Source organism: Octodon degus, unplaced genomic scaffold (assembly GCF_000260255.1).
Source record: "Octodon degus isolate 3935 unplaced genomic scaffold, OctDeg1.0 scaffold00136, whole genome shotgun sequence".
Taxonomy (NCBI): domain Eukaryota; kingdom Metazoa; phylum Chordata; class Mammalia; order Rodentia; family Octodontidae; genus Octodon; species Octodon degus.
Window position 1 is genome coordinate 7,726,737 of NW_004524712.1, and position 21,605 is coordinate 7,748,341.

At 42.9% G+C, this 21,605-nt stretch overlaps 1 long non-coding RNA gene across 1 annotated transcript in view; it reads left to right on the forward strand.

The window, feature by feature from the left end:
• The window catches only part of LOC111812669, an 83,878-nt gene extending 75,588 nt beyond the window's left edge, over positions 1 to 8,290 (forward strand). The window contains exon 3 of the long non-coding RNA XR_002818107.1: positions 7,738 to 8,290. This is a non-coding gene — a long non-coding RNA (uncharacterized LOC111812669). The remainder of the gene's footprint in view (positions 1 to 7,737) is intronic.
• The last annotated feature ends 13,315 nt before the right edge of the window (positions 8,291 to 21,605 follow it).

The window sequence follows — 21,605 nt, forward strand, 5'->3', positions numbered from 1 at the left end:
ATGCTGTGGATGCAGTTGGGGGCCAGACTGTGAAGGACCAGGGGTGAAGGTGGAGGATTTTAATGAGGAAGTGACCTGATTAGATTTGTTCTGCCTAATAGCACTCATGCTGCTGTGGCAGATTGCAAGGGCTCTAAAAGGCTTGCAAGAGGCTAGGAAGAGGATGGATATTTAAATCCTTTGAAGTTCTGAATTAATCTGGTGGCAGCAGGTCTCAGGAGTAGGCTGGATTGGAATGTGTGTCTGAGTAGAATGGGCAGGAGCCGGCAGTCCATTGGTTATGGGCTGAGAAGGAAGGAAGAGGATGACGGAATCAGGAGCTTGATGGGCTGCTTGGCAAGGCTGCCATTCAGTGAGGGGATGCAGCGGGGGGACTAGGCAGGGTGGGGAGGACAGAAAGAGGTGACACACTTTACAAAGTCACAGACTTTGCACTAAGGCAGAGGCAATAGGGGCTGGAGGGTGAGTCTGGCTACTTAGGCACAGCCATTTCTCATCAGAAGTAGATGTGACAGGGCTGGAAATAAAAATGCAATGTCCTGTTGTGTGGCTCCCTCTTCCAATCCTTGCCAATCCATTACTCACTGTCCCTTTTTACTAGTTCTTTCCTGAATTCTCAGTGGAGTGAATGGTCTCGACACCACTCCTATACTGTAATCAAGACCAGGGGATCTTTACTGTTTTTATTTCTCAAGTCATTTCCCAGGACTGATGGCATCCCAGGACTCTAAGGGATGTACTGTCAGAAGGAGTTTATTTATTTAATGAAAGGAACTTAGTAATTTGGGTTTGTTTCCCTCTCACTTTTTTTTTTTTTTCTGTCCCCTTCTCCTTCCCTGGGCTTTGCAGGGTGGGAAATGGGTCATTGGTTTGGCCACAACATTCTTGAGTATTTAACTCTTTGGCTGTTTTATAAGCATACCTGGCATTTCTCTGCAACTTGTCCTTGGAGGAGTGTGTGGTGGTAGTGGAGATGGTGTGTGTGTGTGTGTGTGTGTGTGTGTGTGTGTGTGTGTGTTGAGGGGCAAGGGTGGAGGTGTCAGCAGAATCCTGTTGGGTCAAAGAGCTAAAGGACAAATGTGCTTTGCAGTGGCTTCCTGGGCTTTGGCTGTCTTTTCCTTCCTGTGTAGGCCTTCTGCTGGGGCTCTGCTTTGCTGTACATGTTCTTGCTCAGCTGGAGAGGTTTTCTGGGAAGTTTGAAGACTCTTGGAAAAGCCTGGACAGACACAATTCTAGGATTTGGGCATCTACAGGCCTCCTTGCATTTTATCCAGAGCAGACAGTGAACAACTGGATGGTTAAGAATGAGAAGTCATTTCCAAGCTATCTTCCTCAGACAGACACTGCTTAGTGGTGAGTGTTCTGTTGGTCAAAGTCTCCATCTCACCCTGCCCTTCTCCTGGTAGAATGGTAACCAAGTCAAATGCAGTCTCCTCCCATAGTCCACAGCTAGTTTGGCGGCCTCCTTTCCATCCAGCACATTAGGCTAAGCATGTTAACTGGAGCTTTGTCAGTGATTTTTGATCAAGCAGCAATGGAAAGGTGCAAAGGGGTTGGGTTGTGGAACATGGGCCTGCTCCCATCAGAGCGGGATGGTGCCATTTTGACAGTTTCCCAAATGTCTAGGATTTCATCTTGTGAAAGCATGTGCATGCCTAATGGATTGAAAGTGGAAACAACACATTTTGATGCTGATTATGTGCTCGGTTCTTTGAGAAGTTTCTTGCACACTATTTCGTTAAACTTGTCAACTCCTTAACACTCTCTAAGTATCAGCATCATGGCTCACATTGTGCACATGGGAGGCTGAGGGTCCGAGGGGCTCCAAGGTGCTCTGCTAGGCGCACCGCGTTGGCACTGCATCCCCTTCCACCTCACCCTGCAGCACTGTATGATTGTCATAGCATTTCTCCAGCACTCCTGGACCAGATTCCTCATCACACAAGTGTGAGGTCACCTACGTCGGATTATCCCCAGTTGACAAGTGAGAAACCCATGACTAAGAAAGGTTAGGTGACCTGGCCAAAGCCACAGAAGCAGAGGCAGGGGCAGACTCTGGTCTCCCGATTCTTAGTCCAGAATCTTCCCAACTACCTTAAACCACCTGCTCCTTCTTGTCATTGCTGTCCTCCTTCTCATTCTCAGCAGGGTAGAAAATTCCTGTTTTAGTCTCCAATATTAAAGTGTAATTTAAAGAGCCCCAGGGAAAACAAACTGACTGCAACAGTTTCTGTCATTCCTATAAAATCCATCCCAGAATTAGTAGACAGTTATTGTATATAAAACGCTAACCCAATTAAAAACATATTTATTGAGGATTAGCAAGTCTGTAATCACTATAAATCTCCTTTATGGTCATTAAAATTTTCAAATATGTTTCTAATAACAATACAATTATTTATTTAATTGCTTGAGTAAGACAGAATTAAATGCATATTTGGAGAGTCTGTAATGTTTCAATCTGTAATGTTCTGAGATTGTCAGCGTAGGAAGGGGGGACACTGAAGATTTCTTTATAAGAAAGAGTGAGCAGGAGTTTGAGTTCTGATGACTTTTCACATAGTGTCCACGTTCGATGTTTTCACTGTGCCTGCAGACTTACACAGACCTAGATCGCTTCCCGGGTAAGAGTCAAAGCAGAAGAGGCCAGGCAGTGCCAGCTCATCTGGGCAGCCTGCGTGGCCTGCCATTCCGTGCCTGGCCCCAGCTGAAGTGACACAAATAAAAAGAAGGCTCTAAGAAAGACCATTAGTTCTAACACTCATTGTAGAACTGTTGGCATTGTAGTGACACAGTTTTACTGTGACCTTGGGGGACATTATTTTCCATACAGTGAGATGGAACTGATGGCACTATTAACCACTGAGACAGAGCTGAACTGCTCAACATATGGTGTTTCCTATTATAGATTTGGCCACATGGTCTTACTCAGACATCCCCAGATATAGAACCTTACATTACTTATTTATTCATTTGCCCACCCATTAAGTGAATATTTATTGAGTGTCAGTGAATTGCCAGGCACTAAGTGGGTATTATAAGTGGGCAGAATAAATCACATCCTGCTGATATGATTCTGGGACATAGAGAAAACCCTGAATTAAACACTTCCCATCTCCTTTTTCCTTCTTTGGTTAATATACTCTATTAATAACTATTGGATATTATTATGTATATGGAACTAGTCTAGGTACTGAGCATAAAAAAGAATAAAACTACACAAAAGAGTGTAAGACTTGTACATTATAATTATACAGTATTGGGAAAAGAAGTTAAACAATGGTTAAGTAAATGGAACTATATCCATTTCATGGTTTGGGAGACAATATTACTAAAATGATGATACACCCCAAATTGATTTATAGGTTTAATGAAGTCTCCATCCAAAGCCCATGTATCTTTTTCTTTTATTGCAGACATTAATTAGCTGTTTCAGACTCACATGGAAATGTAAAGAAAAAAGAACAAAATTGGAAGATTGATGCTAAGTTTCAAATCATACTACAAAGTTACAGCAATCAAGCCTGTGTGGTGGAATATATGCACACAGATAGATGTATGAATCCAAGAAACAGAACTCAGGGTCTAGAAACAAAGTCTCACTGCTATAGTGACTTGATTTTCAACAGTGATGCCAAGACAGTTCATGAACACTGAGTAGTTTCTTTAGTATATAGTACTAATGCAATCTGGTCTCTACATGAAAAAAAGGCTCATACCTCACACCATATACAAAAATAATTAGAAGCGGGTCATAGGCCTAAATGTAATAGCAAAAACTATTTAATTCTTAGAGTCAAAAATCTTTATCACTTTGGATTTAGCAGTGATTTCTTTTTTATATAATATAGCATAGTTTATTAATTTAAAATGAGAAAGATAAGTATCAAAGATCCAGATATTTGTCTTGATTTGAGCTGCCCATGTATTTGTCTAAGAGTACTTGGTACTGGTAATGATGTAATCAGAACAAGAGATGTTAGTCTAATTAACTCAATGTATAATGGCATCTGTCTTTGATAGCTTACTAAGTCCAACTCCATAGCAAAAATGTGCCAGCCAGACCAGCTACATAGGCCAGTGTGCAAAGAAGTTGCCTCGCCTGGTGGGCATTTGTATTATTAACATGATTTTTTTCCTTTATTTATTTATTATTTTTTCCCATAATTTTATTGAGAAACAAATAGCAACGAGACAGTTTCAAATCAAATTGGTAGGACAGTTTCAATAATTAACACATTGCATATATTCTTCCTAGTGGTTAATTGCTGTATATGATGTGGACATGATATCCTATTTACAAACACCATCAGAAGAAATCCTTCTATTCATTAAGAGAATGTAACTATATATCTATCCTAACCACTTTGAATACACAGATACAAAATGGACATACATCTGTATCCCCTTTTTTGGTTAAGCTCTATATTTGAATATTATAGGTGTGTTAACTCAGCAAAATATTCTAAAAGAGTCCAGTAGCCCATAATAGCATTGGGTCTTCTGTTTAACTGGCAATGTCAGAAATTGTTGACCCCTACAGCTCAGCATAACAGCATGGCTTTACTTCTTATACTTCGTTTTTATACTTTTCTGCTGGATGGTTAAGAAGAAGGTAAAGCAGGACCTACGCAACAAGAGTTGTAGCTTTTGGGTCTGATAAGGTCAGTGAAATCCCCTCAGGATTTATCCTGAGATCCTGTACCTCAGATTGTAGAACCTTTGTCAGTGTCAGCCATGTGGATGAGTCGCAGCCACTGCTTGGCCAAGAGCATTTGTATTATTAATGTGATTGTTTAGCTCTTTTTGTCTTCTTTGTACTCATACAACTTTCTTCCTTTATATTTTTCAAAAATAATTTTGTTGAGAAACAAGTAGCAATGAGACAGTTTCAAACCCGATTAGTAGGACAGTTTCAAGAATTAATACATTGCATATTGTTGTCTTCATGGTTATTCGTTGTACAAGATACAGACATAATATCCTATCCACAAACACTTTTAGAACAAATCTCTCTTCATTGAATTAAGAGAATGCAGCTGTATATCTATCCTAATGATTTTGAATATACAGATACAAAATGGTCATTCACTTGTATCCCCCTTATTTGGTTAGTTTTGTCAGAGAAGGGTGTTCCATTGTCAATTAAATATTGTAGGTGCATGAATTCAGCAAAATATTCCAATATTTAACTTTGTAGTATGATTTGAAACAGCATCAATCTTCCAATTTTGTTCTTTTTCCTTTACATTTCCATGTGAGTCTGAATCCAGTAGTAATTAATATGCTGAGCTTTAAAAGGCTCAAGTCAACCACTTCTGATATTAGCAGTGATTTCTTACAGAATCCACAAGCACCCAAAGAAAAAAATAATACTCAGATTGGTGCCCCAAAAGACACCATCAAGACAGAGAAAATAGAGGCTGAGGAGGTAGCTCAGTGGTCTAAGCATCTCCCTGGCAAGGGTAAAGACCCAAGTTTGATCCCTGGTACCATATGCTGTGCTGGCCCAGAATCCCAGGTGGGGCGAGCTGGCCACCGAAACCAGGTATGGTGGTGCACACCTGTAATCCCAGAGCTGGGGAGGCTGAGACAGGAGGATCACTATGAGTCCAAGCTGTGTAGTGAGACCCTGTACCAAATAAATAATTAAATACATTATTTTTAAAAAATTGAAAAAGACAGGGAAAATACAAGCTATAGGATGGGAAGACATATTTGCAAATAACATATCCTGTAAGGATTTAGTATCCAGAATTTTTTTTTTTAACTCATCAACAAGAACACAAGTAGTTCAATTAAAAAGTGGGCAAAAGATATGTAGACAGACCAGCAGACATTTTTTTCTTTTTTAAAAAATGTATTTGGCACAAGTTCTCACTGCATAGCCTGGACTCATAGTGATCCTCCTGTTTTCAGCCTCCCCAGCTCTGGGTCACAGGTATGTGTCACCATGCCTGGTCTTTTTTTTTTTTTTAAATATTTATTTATTTATTTATTTATTTATTTATTGTGTATGTGTGTGTGTGTGGCCAGCTCAGCCCACCAGGGGGCGGGGCTGGCTGGCATGTGGTGCTGGGGGATTGAACCACGGTCCCTGTGCTTTGCTAAGCTTGTTCTAAGTAGGTGCTTTAAACCACTGAGCCATCTCACCAGCCCACCATGCCTGGTCTTGGTGGCTTGCTCAGCATGCCCAAGGGCCAGGCCAGCATGGAGCATGTAGGGCCAGAGCTGTGTGGTACCCAGATCGAACTCTGGTCCCTGTGATTGTCTAAGCAGGTGCTTAGTCTGTTGAGCTATCTCACTGACCCACAAATAGACATTTTTCCAAAATAGATATGTAGGACCGGCCAAATAGCTCAGCAGATGAAAGCACCTGCAAGCAGGCACAGGGGCTGGGGGCTTGATCCCCAGGCCTGCTGTGCTTTCCTCACCCCTGGGGCATACTGAGATAGTGATTGAGACTGGGCATGGTGGCACGCACCTGTAATTCCAGCTCTTGGGAGGTTATAAACAGGTGGATTACTAGGAGTTCGATCTAGTTGTGAGACCCTGAATACCCTGTAGACCCTTCCCTAAAATATAAAACAAAGATATACAAATGATTAAAATGCCAAAAAAAGATGGTCAGCATTGTTAACTATGGTAAAATCATTAACTATTAGGTAAAAGCAAGTCAAAATCACAGTGAGCTATTAATTACTTCATACACAGCAGGAATGCTAGAGTTAAAAAAGTCAGACAATCCTATGTTGGCCATGATGTGGAGAAATAGAAATCCTCATCTCTTGCTTGTGGGAATGCAAACTGGTACAACTACTTCTGAAAAGCTTGGCAATCTTTCAAAACATTAAGTGTACGGTTACTGTATGACCTGAAAATTCCACTCCCAGGTTTATACCCAAGAGAACTGAAAACATGTAGCCACACAAAAATGTGCCCAAATGTTCATGACAGCATTATTCATAACAGCCAAGAAATGGAGCAAATCGAAATGCTCATAATTTGATGAATAAACAAAATGTAACGTATCCTTATGATGACATGTTCTTCAGCCATGAGATGGAATGAAGTACTGATGAATGCTGCAGCAAGAGTAACCTTGGAAACATTATGCTAATGAAGGAAGCCATACCGAAAAGGTCACGCATGATTCCATTCGTATGGAATGTCCAGAATAAACAAAAGCCTAGAGACAGAAAGTTAATTTGTGGTTTTCAAGGGCCGAAGGAAAGAGAAATTAGAGAATGACTACTAATAGATGCAGGGGTTCTTTTTGTAATGATGTAAAATTTCTGGAATTAAATAGTGGTGATGGTTGTTCAATTTTGTGAATATAATAACCGCTATACCTTTCAGGTGAATTTTGTGGTATTTGAAATATAACTCAATTTTTAAAAGTATGAGAGAAAATAGCCTCGGAATGCAAATACTCCTTAAAGAGAGATATAAATTTTCCCTGTTACAGTACCTGGTGCACAATAGGTACTGTCCAGTTGGTGTTCAACATATATTTGTTGAATAAATAAGTGTATAAACAAGTTATTTTCTGGGAATTGTATTTTAAAGAGGGAAGGAGGCCAAGGGAAAGTTGAGGGAACATTTCAATATGAAGAAGGCGGGGCACAGAGAGGGCTGGAGAGCACGACTGGAGTATTCTTGCTTTCTGAGGGCTCTCTGCACTTCTTCTGTCTCCTTGACTGACCTCACTTGGTTTCACTTCCCCGTGTCCCATAGTGCCTGGCACCTACTAGGCTCCTGGCGGAGACCTGTGTAACAACTGAGCGTTGAAGCTCAGGAACTTGACTGAGGCTCCTTGGGCCTCTCAGAGGACGTGGCTTGAAGAAGTATACAGCTCCTGTGAGGCAGCCACCCTCACTGCATGAAGCAGGATCCTTTTTCTGAAGAGAGAAGACTGGCTTCAGGTTTTGAGGTCCTTTGAGTTTCCTGTTCTCAAACCGTGTGGCCTCAGGTGAAGCCAGGTCAGAGGAAAGGTAATTTCCCACAAGTCCTGCAACTAGCGGCAGACCTGCTCAGATATGATGGCCCTTGGGGTCAGACCTGACCCCAAGCTGTGTAGACAAGAGTCAGCTGAAGGGGACTGTGTGGGTCTTATGAGAATGGTCATGCTTCCGTAAAACATCATCCAGCACATCCGTATATGCCCAGCGCCATAGATGTGGTTTCTACAGAAAGGAGAAAATGTACAAAACAGACATACATTTATGTGTATGAGAGAAACATGCATTCATTTAAGAAATAATTCCTTACATACCTTGAGAATACTTCAATAAATATATTGGAATCAGGTAAGAAGAACTGGATAAATTTCCAGCGTGTTTTATCACTAAATGTTGCCTCTCTCATCTATGGGAGCCCAAAATTGCATTCCATGCCCTTTTGATGGAAAGAATAAGGGAGAAGGACATTAAAACTAAAGTCTACTTTATAATTATTACAAAACAAAGCCAGTATAAAGTAAAGATAAGGCTGGGGATATAGTGGAGATATAGCTCAGTGGCACGGTGGCATCCCAGTGAGCACAAAGTCCTGAGTTCGATTCCCAGTACTAAAAAAAAAAAAAAAAAGAAAAAAGTAAAGATAAAATTTCCTTACAAAATCAAGAAGGTAACCATAACAATAACAACAGATCTTACTCTGCTGTAAACTAAGACATATTTGGTATCCCAAAAAATGGGACTGACCAAAGGAATAATTACTTCAATGGGAGACCACACAAGCCCTTCTACATTGTACATTATGTGCAGTTTTGTCTGTGCTCCCTTTATTTCTCAAATTCTAAAATGGTGTGATAGTTGTTCATATATATTTAGTATTTCCATACATGGTCATGGTACTAAGCTGTAATAAACTTGTGCTAGTATTCTGTAATGTAACTTGCCTAATGCTCTTACGAGGTAGATACCATTATTTTCCTTATATAGGTGAAGAAACCAAAGCACAGAAAAGTGAAGGAACTTGCTTAAGGTCAGTCATTAGTAAATGATGGATGTGGTTCTCATCCAGGCAGTGGGGCTCTAGGGTTTTACTACCATGCACCGCTGGCTCTTATTCTATGATTCTAAGCATGGATTCATAACTTGAGCATATTGTGTGCATCTCTCCCAAAACTACAGAGGAAGAATTAGGGTAAGAGTAGGAAGTGGTTTATTGTGAAAGGAGAAAGGGTCAGTTCTTGGGCCACATTGTGGCTTTGCAGGAGGATTTCTTCTGGTGAGTCAGATGCTTTCAAGTGGGACCAGCAGGTGGGCTTGGTCCTGCAAAGCCCAGCACAAGCTCTGGACGGTATCTCAGTCACCTTTCCACTGCTGACATGCAGTTCCTGGCACCTGGAATTTAAAGGAGAGGTTTATTTTGGCTCAGTTTCAGTGGGCTCAGCCCATGTCACCAAGCTCCAAGGCCGAAGCAGCACGGTAGAAGGCATGGGGGAAGAAAGCTGCTCTTGTCAGGGTAGCTGGGAAGCAGAGAGGACAGGGAGAAGCTATGGAGCCTCTCCAGGATGTCTAGGAGTACACAGGCCTTGCCCCTGTGGACCTGCCTCTTCTGACTAAGCCTCACCCCTGAACGGCTATGAACTCATTAATGGACTAACCCACTGCTGGGTGTAGGACCCTCATATCCAATTACCTTCCATTATGGATTGCATCTAAATGTCCTCCAGAGCCCCATGCAGTCACAGGTGGGGCTTTCTGGAGGATCGAGGATATGATGCTGGGGCTGACTCAGGGTGTGATGCTAGGATTAGGGATGTGAGCGCTATCTGCCTGAGTTAAAATAAGAGGCAGAAGAGGGCTGCCGTGGTCCTGGCTTTTCACTTGCTGCTTCTTTGCGACTTGGTTGCCTTTCTGCCTTCAGCCTGCCATGCGCAGCTCCTCCCCTGCAGTGCCCTCTGCCGCGTGCCACCCTGCCTTGGAGCCTGCCAGCTACGAATGGAGAGCTCCACAGCTGTGAGCCCAATAGACCTTCCTTCTTTAACTTGGATGCTGGGTATTTTGTCTCAGCGACGAGAAAAAGAAGACACCTTCCAAAGGGCTTGTTTCTAAGCAGGATCCTTTTGGGGGATTTTTTTTTAATTAAAAAAAAATTGTATTTACTTAGAAGCATTCAGAATGTCAACAAAGCAGTTGCTTTTTTTTTTTTCAATTATAGAGTGGCATTCAGTTAACAGAACAACAGTTACTTCATATAAGCTGCATCAGAGACACCTGAAGATGAAAAACTACTGTTCCTGTATATAACTCATTTGTGCTGTGCACCAACAAGAACCTGCTTTAAATTTCCACGCCAATTTACAAGCCCCGTACTGTACCAGGCAAGGTTAGTGGCTATCGAAAATACCACCAGGACAGGGCTGTCTAAAGACACATTCGGTAGTGTGTTAACTATACAAAAAACTCCCCAAAAACCCCAAAAACTCTGTACAGTTTAAAAACAAATCCTACACAGCCCTACATTTCAATTTTCTTTTCTTCAAAAGGAGTTGTATTTAGGGGGGTTAAATGATTTATAAACAAGAAAAAAAACTGCGCTAGAACCATCTTATTCATCATCATCCTTGTTACTGTTTGTGTCTAGTTGTCCTCCCAAAGCTCATGTTGGTCGTGGGGCAGATGCGGCTGGAGGAGCAGTCAGGGGCGGGGCATGAGGGGCATGAGGGGCGGGGCCAGAGGACCAGGGCGGGGCCAGAGAGGTGCGAACTGTTAAACTGGCTGGCCTGTGCTTTCTGAGAGGTGTGGAGAGGGTCACCCCGGACATGGCAGCGCCCCCTCTCCTCCAGTGTCTTGAAACTTCCAGTAACTGTGAGCTCAATAAACCTTTCCTTCCCTCAGTTTGAGTGTCGGGTATTTGTCCCAGCAACGAGAGAAGAGTAACTAATACAATCCTCGTCATCCTCCTCCTCCTCCTCTTCCTCCTCCACTTCATCCTCATCTTCCTCATCCTCCTCATCTTCCTTCTTTTTCTTGCTTTTTTCAGCCTCGACAACTCCCTTTGTTGCTGCGTCAGGTTTTCCTTTAGTCCAGCAGGCAGCGCTGCTCTTTTCATACCTTTCCTTCAGCTTGGCAGCCTTCTTCTTGTCTAGCTGCTTGCCACCTGCTGCGGTATTAGTCCACATTTCTCTAAGTTCTTTGCAATATCACCAGTGGAGAGGCGAGGATGTTCTCTTTTGATTTTTGGGTGACACTTAGAACACAACAAGAGAAGGCAGAAGGAGGCCTCTTGGGATCATTGGAATCTTTGAACTTCTTTTTTGTTTCTCCTTTAGGAGGGATATAAATTTCATTTCTCTTTATAATGAGCTTTTCCCCCTCTTTCCATGCCTTCAAATTTTCGTTTTGCTTTAGCACACATGGTCTTCCACCTCTCTGAGCACTTCTTAGCAAAGTCTGAGAAGTTAATGGAAACATCTGGGTGCTTCTTCTTGTGCTCCTCTTGGCAAGTTTGCATGACATCTTGCTTCTCTGATTCTTAGGATCTCCTTTGTTCATGTTTACTTGTTTTCCTCCATGAGGTACAGAGTCGCCCAGTGCCTGTCCAGTTCTTACTTGCCTTGGGGGGTATTTTAGATCTAAACCATAGCAGACCCCATCTTGTACATCCTTCTTGGTCACTGACAAGCCACAGGGGCCATCCTCAGAGTCTTGGCTTTCTATGGTGGTCTACTCCTCTACTTCTATTTGCTTGTGGGTCATGGAAACAATAAATCAGAAGGTAAAAGAGGTAGAGCTCAAAGGTACTTTGAGGGGTTACTCTATCTCTGTCACTCAAAATCAAGATGCCTACTGACTTGATACGGCAAGTCTGAGGAGAGGGCAGGTTGATCCCTGCTCTCCATGCTTAGTTTCCCAGGCTTTGGTTTATAAGCAATAAATTCCTGTGTGAGGTTTGTCTTTTCATTTTATGGTGAAAGTTTCCTTATAAAATCCCTCTCAGGGCCATCAAACTCCTGAAACTCTTGAGAACTGCATTCCAGTTATGCCTGTGACATCCTCCCCGCCAACATCCCCTCTTGTGTTTCCTGTGAGGAGCTCCACTCCAGTGTCTCTCCCTCTCTACACCCTTTACCCCTACTTTTGATTCCCAGAAACTGTGTACTCTGCTTTGAAAATTTTGCTTCCTACTCTGAGAACTGCTTTATGGGTGAGACAAGACACTTCTTCAGTTGCCCAGAAGGTAATGAGTAGAAGTGTATGCCATTGTATAGAGTTTGGATATCTAGGTAAAGCTATCTCTCAGCATTAGGATGGCTTTTACGGTGTTTGTGTCAAGCTATCCTCTAGGATTGTTTCAACACTCCCACTGCCATGGAACAGCCAGTTCAGCTTTCAGACAGTTCTGCTAGAAACTCTTTTGTAGTATGGAAATGCAATACCTGCCCATCAGTCCCATTTCTGCTCTTAGACATGTAAGAAATCTTTAAGAATTTGAGCACATTTCTTGCCTTTTATTCTGTTGGCCACAACAACAGATTATCCTCTTTCCTTACTGAGGGGACATGCCTTGTTGTTTTAATGATTCGTCCTGTATGGACACTTCTCTTGAATACATGAAAGTGAATCAAGGATCACTCCAGGTTCAGCCAAACCACGCTAAGGAGGATGTCAGCTCTGTGTTTGGTTCCAGTACTTTACATGAAGAATATGGCAGTTTTTGACTGGCAGATGTATCCTTATGTTAATCTTTCAGGAAATTAAATCTGTACATTTTTCTTACTTGTGTTGCTATTTAGACATATTTCTCCAGTGATCCAATAATAAGAGTCTAAGTAGAATGAGATGAGGATTCTCTTTACAAGAAGGAGGCATTCCCTGCCTGACGTGGCGCTACATGTCTTGTCTGGGAGGGAAATATGTTGAATGCATGACCTGGACTCCTCGTGCAGCCATGTGGATGCCAAGATACTTGGTAAAGGAAACTGAGTGGACCCGTGGCCAAAGTCAAGGGCCCAGTATAACAAAGAAGGGGCTGATGCTTTATTAGGAACTTAGTGGGCGAGAGCTGAAATTGGATATGAAAGTCAGGGTAAAATTTGTTAGAGAAGCCACAGGATGAACATCCACAGTCAAGAATGAGGAGAACCCAGTGGCCACACTTTCATTTGCTAAAGTGAGAGATAAGGCAAACACAGCATCTCTTACCCATATTGTGTTGTTGAACACATAAGCACTTAGTGTATAGTGTATAAACCTCGGTAGAGTCTTATTGGAAATATTTATGTTGAGATCCAAAGAAATGTTCATAATATTCTTAGCTACTATGACAGCTGAGAAACTATAGGACAAAGAAAGACATACTTGTGTCCCTGAGACCCCTTCTTGAAGTTTTCTTCAAGGTGAGAGACATTTATTTCTTCCCTGAATCTTCGAGGTATCTCATGACCAGACATTTAGGAGCCCTGTTGGTTTCAAACTCAAAAGAGAAGACTGGTAACTCCTAATCTTGAATGAAGAGGAACTCAGATATGAGTGAGGGTAGTTAGAGCCCACAGGTCCATCTGAGTTGGCTCCTATCACCAGAGAGAAAAGTACTATATGAGGGAAGAAAGGATGCTATCTTTCCTTGGTGGTTCTTTCCTTCTGTTTGCCTGTCCCTGATCTCCGCAGTGCTTCCCCTGGTTTCTGGAGATGGCCTACACCAGGGCTTGACAATGAGGAAAGAGGGCATGGAAAGGTGCTTCCAGGTTTTCTCCAGACTTTTGTTTTCTTTTCTGTGTTTAGGGCAGGGTCTCAGTGCATAGATACGACTTGTAGTGATCGTTCTGTTTTTAGCCTCCAAAATGCTGGGATTACAGGTGCACACCACCATGCTCAGTCTCAGTCGCTGTCTCAGCACACCCCAGGGGTGGGGCTGGCCTAGCATGCCAGGGATCAAACCCTGGTCCCTGCACTCTGCCTAAGCAGGCGCTTTAGTCTGCTGGCCTATCAGGCTGGCCCTTTCCAGACTTGTTTTGAATAAGCTTGTAAACTAACCACTTGGGACAGCACAGAGCTCTAGGATGGAGTCTTAGGTCACACTAATGAATGCTTTTGTCCTGCTGGTGTTCCTGTATAGCTGGCCCTTTAGGAACTTTGCAGGCATGGTCCCTGGCAAGGGTCCCAGTGGCATCCCCACCTCTCATCTCTACTGATCAATCCTGGCGCTAGTGATCTTCGGGTCATCTAACAGAGCGGCTGGCATCTATTATTAAAATTCAGACCGGCTTTCTAAAATAGGGTTAGCATTTTAGATCTGGACAACCTGAGAGAATATGGGGTCAGATGAATCACCAACAAGAAACGAGATAGAAGCAGATTTGTTGTTCTTGTTCCTGACAGATAGCTAAGCACAGAGCGACTTCCTGGAGCGCCCCACAGAGTATTAGCAAAGGCCTTGAGAAAAGAAGTAGGAGCTCTGCCCTGCTCTTGCTATGTTAGGCAGTAAATCCTGCCTTCCTGGGCCAGGAACAGCAACCCAGCAACACTTTCTCTGCCAGATCCCAGCTGTCCTGTGGAGTCAGGCAGGGTCAGAAAGGCAGATGGTGGCCAAGTGAGGCTCTGCTGGAGTCATACCCTGAGTGGTGTGTGTCAGAAACAGGTGAAAGAAGTTAGGCTTCCTGCTATCCGTGTACCACGTGACAGGTGACAGTGCAACAGCCTCGAGCTTCAGCTTTGTGCCCAAATCACTCTTGCTGCAAAAATCAAAGTGCCGGATTTTGTAGAACAGAACTCAGAGTGATCCAGGGGCTGAGAGTGCAGGCACAGGGACAGCAAGTGTTCTGCCATGGGATCACGGCCTTCAGTCTTGTGAAACTGAGGCTCAAAAGATGCAGTCATAGCACCACAATGTAGGTGAACTTGATCCCACTGAACTGTACATTTAAGCATCATTAACATGCTAATTCTTATTATGTATAGAATACCACAATGAAAGTGAAAGCAGTTCTCAGCCTCAACAGTGCTAGGGTTTGGATATGGTTGATTCTTCAAAGTTTCATGTGTTGGAGACTCGGTTCCCAGTGTGACAGTGTTGAGGTAGGATGGAACCTTTACAACATGATGACCTGTGTTTGGGTCACTGAGAAGCAACCCTCTTGGTAGGGATTAATGCCCGTCTTCAGAGACAGGGTTAGATCTCACAGAACCAGACTGGTTATTGTGTGAACAGTTGCTATTAAGCAGGTTGGACTCAGTTTACCCTCTTTTTTTTTTGGTGGAACCAGGTATTGAACTCAGGCCCTTGCGCTTGCCAGGGAAGTGCTTATTCCACTGAGCCATCTCCCCGGCCCCTCAGTTTACCCTCTTGTCTCCTCCTCTCTTACTCCTCCTCTCCTTCTCCCTCCCATCACCTACCATATTTTAATGTTGCAGAAGGTTCTTATCAGAGACTGAGACAGGTTGGCACCGGATCTCAGATTTTCAGTGTATAAAACTCTCAATCAAATAACCTCTTTTTAAAATAGATCATACAGTCTTGAGTATTTTGTTAGCAAAACAAAACACAGTAAACAAAGTACTAAGCAAAACATTAGCAACAAAAATCATAGAAGGGTTTTGCACCCAGCTCTTAAGTGTAAAACATATAAAGAGAAATAACACAGGCCTGTCAAGGAGAGGGTGAGGAGCAAGCAGGCACCTGCATGTCAGCTTCTGGAAGGCGATCTCAATGGACTTCTTATTACCAGACTTCGGTGTGTGCCTCTGAGATTTCTTCTTGCCCAGCACGGCCCCTACGACCCGAAGGAATGCTCTCTTCACAAACACAGATCACGCTAAGGCAGCAGTTTTGGTCCAGACTTGTAACCAGCACTAAACTGTCAGCACCACGCAAACCCTCAGAAGCTCATTGTCTGTGGCTCCCTACACCCCAAATCTTGAGTAGACATCTCTTACCTTTGATTTCCTCAGTTAGGACAACACAATATTTCAAAGGAACTTTACCAACCTTTAACATGATTTCATTAAGAAATGATGTCCAGGAATGCAAATGATGTAAGTAGAAAAGCAGCACTACTTTACAGAAGGCATGCCATTATATTTGTCATAAAACTAAGTGCTTGACATATGTAATTTTAATCCTTGTGGCATTCTCAAAAGAAATTATTACTGTGCTCCTTTATAAGCAAGGAAATTGTTGCTCAGAAGTCTTAGGCATAAAGCAAGGTTATATCAAATCTCAGTGTGTAAAACTCAAGCCTTGGCCTGACTGGCCCCAGTGTCTTTTATTTTTTTCTGACTCCACTCCTAGATTTCGGTATTTGAAGGATATTCAAAGAACCAGCAGAAAATTCCACAATAACTGTGTCGTACTTCCAGTTTCAGGCACAGTTTAAGCCTTTTCCTAGCCTCTTTTTCTCTTAACTCTTGACTTTTTCTCACTTAGTTTATAAGTACAAGAGCTTGTACTGTACCTCCAGCCAAGAATAGAGCTTGAATATAGTAAGTGCTCAGAAATAGTTATTTAATGATGAATGAATGGCTGATCTGCCTACGACACTGCCTTCTTGGCCAATATTCAAGGGCTGGTCTTTCTGGCTATCTTGTCCTGTTGTCAGAGGACAGAGGTCATTTTTAATTTGTAACTCATTTTTAGATGTAAGAGTATTTCTTTTTTCTTTTTGCATAACTGGGGATTGAACTCAGGCCCTTGTGCTTGCCAGACAAGTGCTTATTCTACTGAGCCATCTCCCCGACCCCCAAGAGTATTTCTTAATAATAGTTTCTAGGTGACTCTATTGGCTCTCACTTAGCAGCACTACAACATGAGCAAGTCCTTTCTAACCCATGTTGCCTCCTTTAGCTCCCTCGAGAAAATTATCAAGTATCGTTCACCCCACATAAGTAGTAATGCTGGTTATAATCACGGTGATAACGACTAACGTCATGGGGAAACCAACACGTTCCAGGCATCGTGCTGAGAACTTGATGTGCATCATCATGTCTAGTCCTTATTGTTCACTTAGCCCTAGATACTATCGTTGTCTCCACCTCACAGATGGGAGAAAACTGCCACAAAAATGGCCAAAGCCATACCAAGTTCTTTCTACTACCCAAACTGTAAACTACTTGCATTTTGCAAACTGAAAATTTTCTCCTGCCTACTCCTTAAAGTGCACTAAGAGAAAACTCTGCTCATTGCCACAGCTCTGTGATACCACAACACAACCACACCATTTGCGCCACTGTATACGGTACTGCCCAGAGTCAGCACCTGGATGGGTGCATGGCGCACTCTTGTAACGCTGCCCACCCTCTACGAGGCTGAAGCAGGACTACAAATTTGAGCTGCGCTTAGGCAGCTTAGTGACTTAGGGAGACCCTATCTTAAAATAAAAAAGGGCTGGATATAGCTCAGGGCAAAGGGTTCCAGTTTACTTACTAATACCAAAAAAACAACCAAATCAAGCCAAATCAAAGCAAAGCAAACCAAATCAAATCAAATCAAACCAAACTAAACCACAACAAAACAGAAAAACAGCACTTAAATGGGTGAGTTACTCTTTACAGGTGGATTTGACCTTCTAGGTTGATGAAACTAGCTCATCTCCCCTCCTTCCAGGACTGTCTACCAGTGCTACACTTCCCAGCCCACTTCCTTTGAAAGAATACAGTCCTTCTAGAAAGCCCTGGAGCTGTATAAAGTTTGGCTGAACCCAATTTAAGGCCAGCATTTTACACTTAATCTGCTTCTAGATGAATCAATGAAGTTCAAAAGGATTTATAAGGAGTGTTTTCCTGGAGCCTGACCTTTCTCTCATGTTTTATCATTTATTTATAGTCTGGTGTCTTCACTGAAGGCATCCCGGGGCCTCCAGTTGTATGATGATCTCAGATTGCCCCTCTCTGCTGGAGTAGATGTTCTTGGCAATGGAAGGAAGGGTTCAGGCTAAAGGTGAAATGTGGGACTTGATGCCTCTGGTGGTGTGAGGGATGACATCTCAGTGACTTCTTCTTGTGACCCCTTCTTCCATCACCTACTGTGAGCAGATTGTGGCTCTCTGTAGGTACTTCTTTCATGACTTCTCAGCCCCGGGCCTGCGCTGCTTTGTGCCTGTTGTCCGTCCTCTTGGTGAAGGCCAGTCCTGGAATGTAGCATTGGAGATGAGGCGGAGACTAGGGAAGAGTGAGGTTTCGGTTGCAGGAATTTAGTTGGAAAAATAAGTCTGAAGGACGGAAGTCAACTCTGTGCCCTGGAGTACCAGCCTGTTGTGACACTCCTCCAGGCTTGACATTCCTCGACTCTACAGTGAACAAATGCATATTCCCAGACTTGGCCAGGGTCTCTTTTCCTTCCTTGTCTAAATGGAAGTCTGGGTGGTCCCCAGTGAAGTGTTTCCTTTGCGATCTCACAACTTCTTTGTTTCTACACTCTTGGGTCATTGGAGGTTGCCACTCAGAGTGACCTGTTATTTCTGCAAGAGAATATTTTCTTTTCAACTTTACAGTGTTCATGTTTTGATTGTCTTTCCATTTTTCTGTTGCAAGGAGACCTCTGGATCTTGCAGGGTTACTTATAGCGTTTGGACTATTGGATTCTAAATTCTTGGAAGTCTAATGTCCCCCAAAGGCCATGAGTTAAAGCTTTTTTTCCCCTGAACAATGGCACTGGAACAATGGCACTGGAAACCATATGGGAGGCCCTGGATCGTTGTGTGCATGTCCTGGAAGGGCATTCTGGCCACGAGCTGAGCAGCTGCTGTTCCGTGTACTCCTTGCCCTGATGTTGTGGAAGCCACAGACCCCAAAGCACTGGAGCCAAATGACCAGGGCCTGAAACCTCCAAAGTGGAGCCAAAGTGAATGTTTCTTCTTTTTAAATCGATTATTTTCAGTATTTTGTTGCATTAACAGAAAGCTGACTAACACAACAGAATTTTTATATCTTCAGATGACAAAGGAGGCATGGACAATAAGCAAAAATGGTTTCCTCATACCTCAAAAACAACCAAAAAGAAAAGAAAAGAAAAGAAAATCTCCTGAAAGGGTTGGCGTGCAGAGTGTTGGCCCTTCCGTGGAGCCTGGTGTCGATAACTGACAGTGTGTCCAAGTTCTAGTCAAGTTCGCTTCTGTCCCAGGTAGGCTCTGGGCTAAGCAAGTGAAGCAGGAGACAGAAGGAGTGAACCAAGAACGCACTGTTTCTCAGTTCTTAATATAGAATTGGCTTGGATAGTCACTCACAGCCTTAGTTGGGTTTTGTTGTGAGACCAGGCAGGACAACTCAGGCAGCTCCTGGCGTCACAGGGAACTTATCCTGGGAACTTTAGTGCTATCCTTCATGAGGATGGCATAGTGCCACCTGCTTGCTGCCCATTTGTCTGATTCTCTCCTTTTCTCTCTCCCTTAAACTTGCAGAAAAGTTGTAAGGACAGTGAAAAGATTCCCTTCCTCTCTGACTCTTTCAAAGTGAGCTGGTGACATGATGTCTCACCAACACATTGAAACGTACACTTTTATGAACAAGGAACTCTTCTACACAGTCAACATACAACCATCAAAACCAGAAAACTTAACAGTGGCACACAGTACTGTGATTTAACTCTTGGACCCCTTTTAACTTTTATTGACCCAGTTAAGTCTTCCATAGTAACAGGGTCTAGTCTAGAACCGTCTTGGCTCTTTGTCTTCTTGAATTGCCTCCCTTCTCCCTTGACATTCATGATCTTTTGAGTTTTGAGGATAGAAAAGTCCAGTTACTGTGTAAAATATCTCTCAGCTGTAATTTTCTGTTGCGTCTTCTTCATGATTAGAATTGAACTGTGCGTCTTTGGCAGGAATACTCCAAAAGCAGTGTTGTCTACCCTCCTAGAAGTCAGATGACTTCAAGGAGTTGAATTACTGATGATGAAATTGACTGGCTGAAGCTAGTGTCTGCAGGCTTCTCCGCCCTGAAGTTACTTCTCCCCTTTCTAAAGTTGATGGATATTTTATGGTGATTTGAACTGAAACTGTTTTCTTAAAATTAATTTTATTGAGAAAGAAATAGCAATGAGATAGTTTCAAAACAGGTTAGTAAGACAGTTACAATAGTGAATACATTGCATATTGTTGTCTTTGTAGTAGTTATTCAGAGTACAAGATGCAGACATAATATCTTTGCACTGAAACATTGTAAATGTCTTGCTCACCTTTAAACCTTCAATTTCATATGCTTATTTGTTTAGACTCACTGGCTCCTGTTTTATTCAATAAGTTACATTCTACTGCTATGTATCATCATTATTATTATTATTATTATTATTATTATTATTATTTTCAGTATAAGGGATCAAACTTGGGCCCTTGCACTTGCCAAGTAGGCCCTTAGGCTGTTGAGCTATATTTTCAGCCCCATATTATTGATTTTTATTTTGGTCCTTAAATTGTCTGAGATTTGACATTGAGAGAAGAGACATTCAGGCTGCCTTTGTGTCCTTTAGACTGACTGGCTCCATCATTTTTTGAGCTCTCTCTTACTTTTTGGCCCAAATTGTTTCAGATTTATTTTTTACTTTTCCTATCCAGCCCTAAAATCAGCCACTTTTTTCCCTTATCAATCCCGATCCCTTTCAGTGAAAAATGACATTTGATAACCCAAATCTGAATGCTAGATGAGTTTTTTGCTATTGGGGTATTGTAGCTCTCAGCCCCTTCTGGGAGAGCTGAGATAGGGAACATACACACACACACACACACACACACACACACACACACATGCACACACACGCATATGCGCGGACACACACACACACGCACATGCACACACACGCATTTTATCATGTTGATAAACACAAGTTTACACCTATATCCTTACTTCAGATATCTATGCCATGCCTTAGATTTTCTTCCTTCCATTTGGGTTGCTGTGATGATTAATTCTATGTGCCAATCTTCCTGGGTCACGCAGTGTCCAGATAGTTGGTCAAGCAGTATTCTCTTTTGTCTGTGTTTCTGGATGAGATCAACATTGGAAGTGGTAGTCTGAAGAAGGCAGGCTCCCCTCTGAGGGGTGGTGGGGCCTCAGGCAGTCTCCTAACAGAACAAAGACTCATGCTTTCTCCCGGGTGTCCTTGAGGCTGGGCCTCCATTTTCTTCCACTTTCAGACTCAAGCTGAAACTGCACCATCAGCCTTCCGGAGTATCCAGTGTGCCGACTTCAGGTCTTGGAACTTCTTAGCCTTCCTAACTCTGTGACTTGTGAGCCTGTTCTTTGTGCTACATCCCCCACCCCCTGCATAGATTAGAACCGTAACCCGGAAAACCCATCTTCTATAAGCCTCAATACACGTACTTCACGACCCCCCTACCTAACAAGCTCCCTTCACTGGTGCCTGCATGGTGTGAGCACCCTCCCTCTCTGAGGCACACCGGCAGAGAGAGCCTCTTGCTTGACTTGGGCCGAGAGACTCCCTGGAGGGCTCAGCAGAGCCTCTTGCTCTGACGGGCTCAGGCTGCTGCTCCTCCACCCCCTAGCGAAGACTTCACCAACGCTTTTAGGAAAGGAAACACAGAGAGGGGAAGGGACAGTCATGGCAAGAAAGAACAGAGGTGCAAGAGATAGAAAAGAGGATTTCTCTTTTTCAAATCTAGCTTCTTCCTTTGCTGTTATGTATTTGCCACAGGCACCGATGTGTCC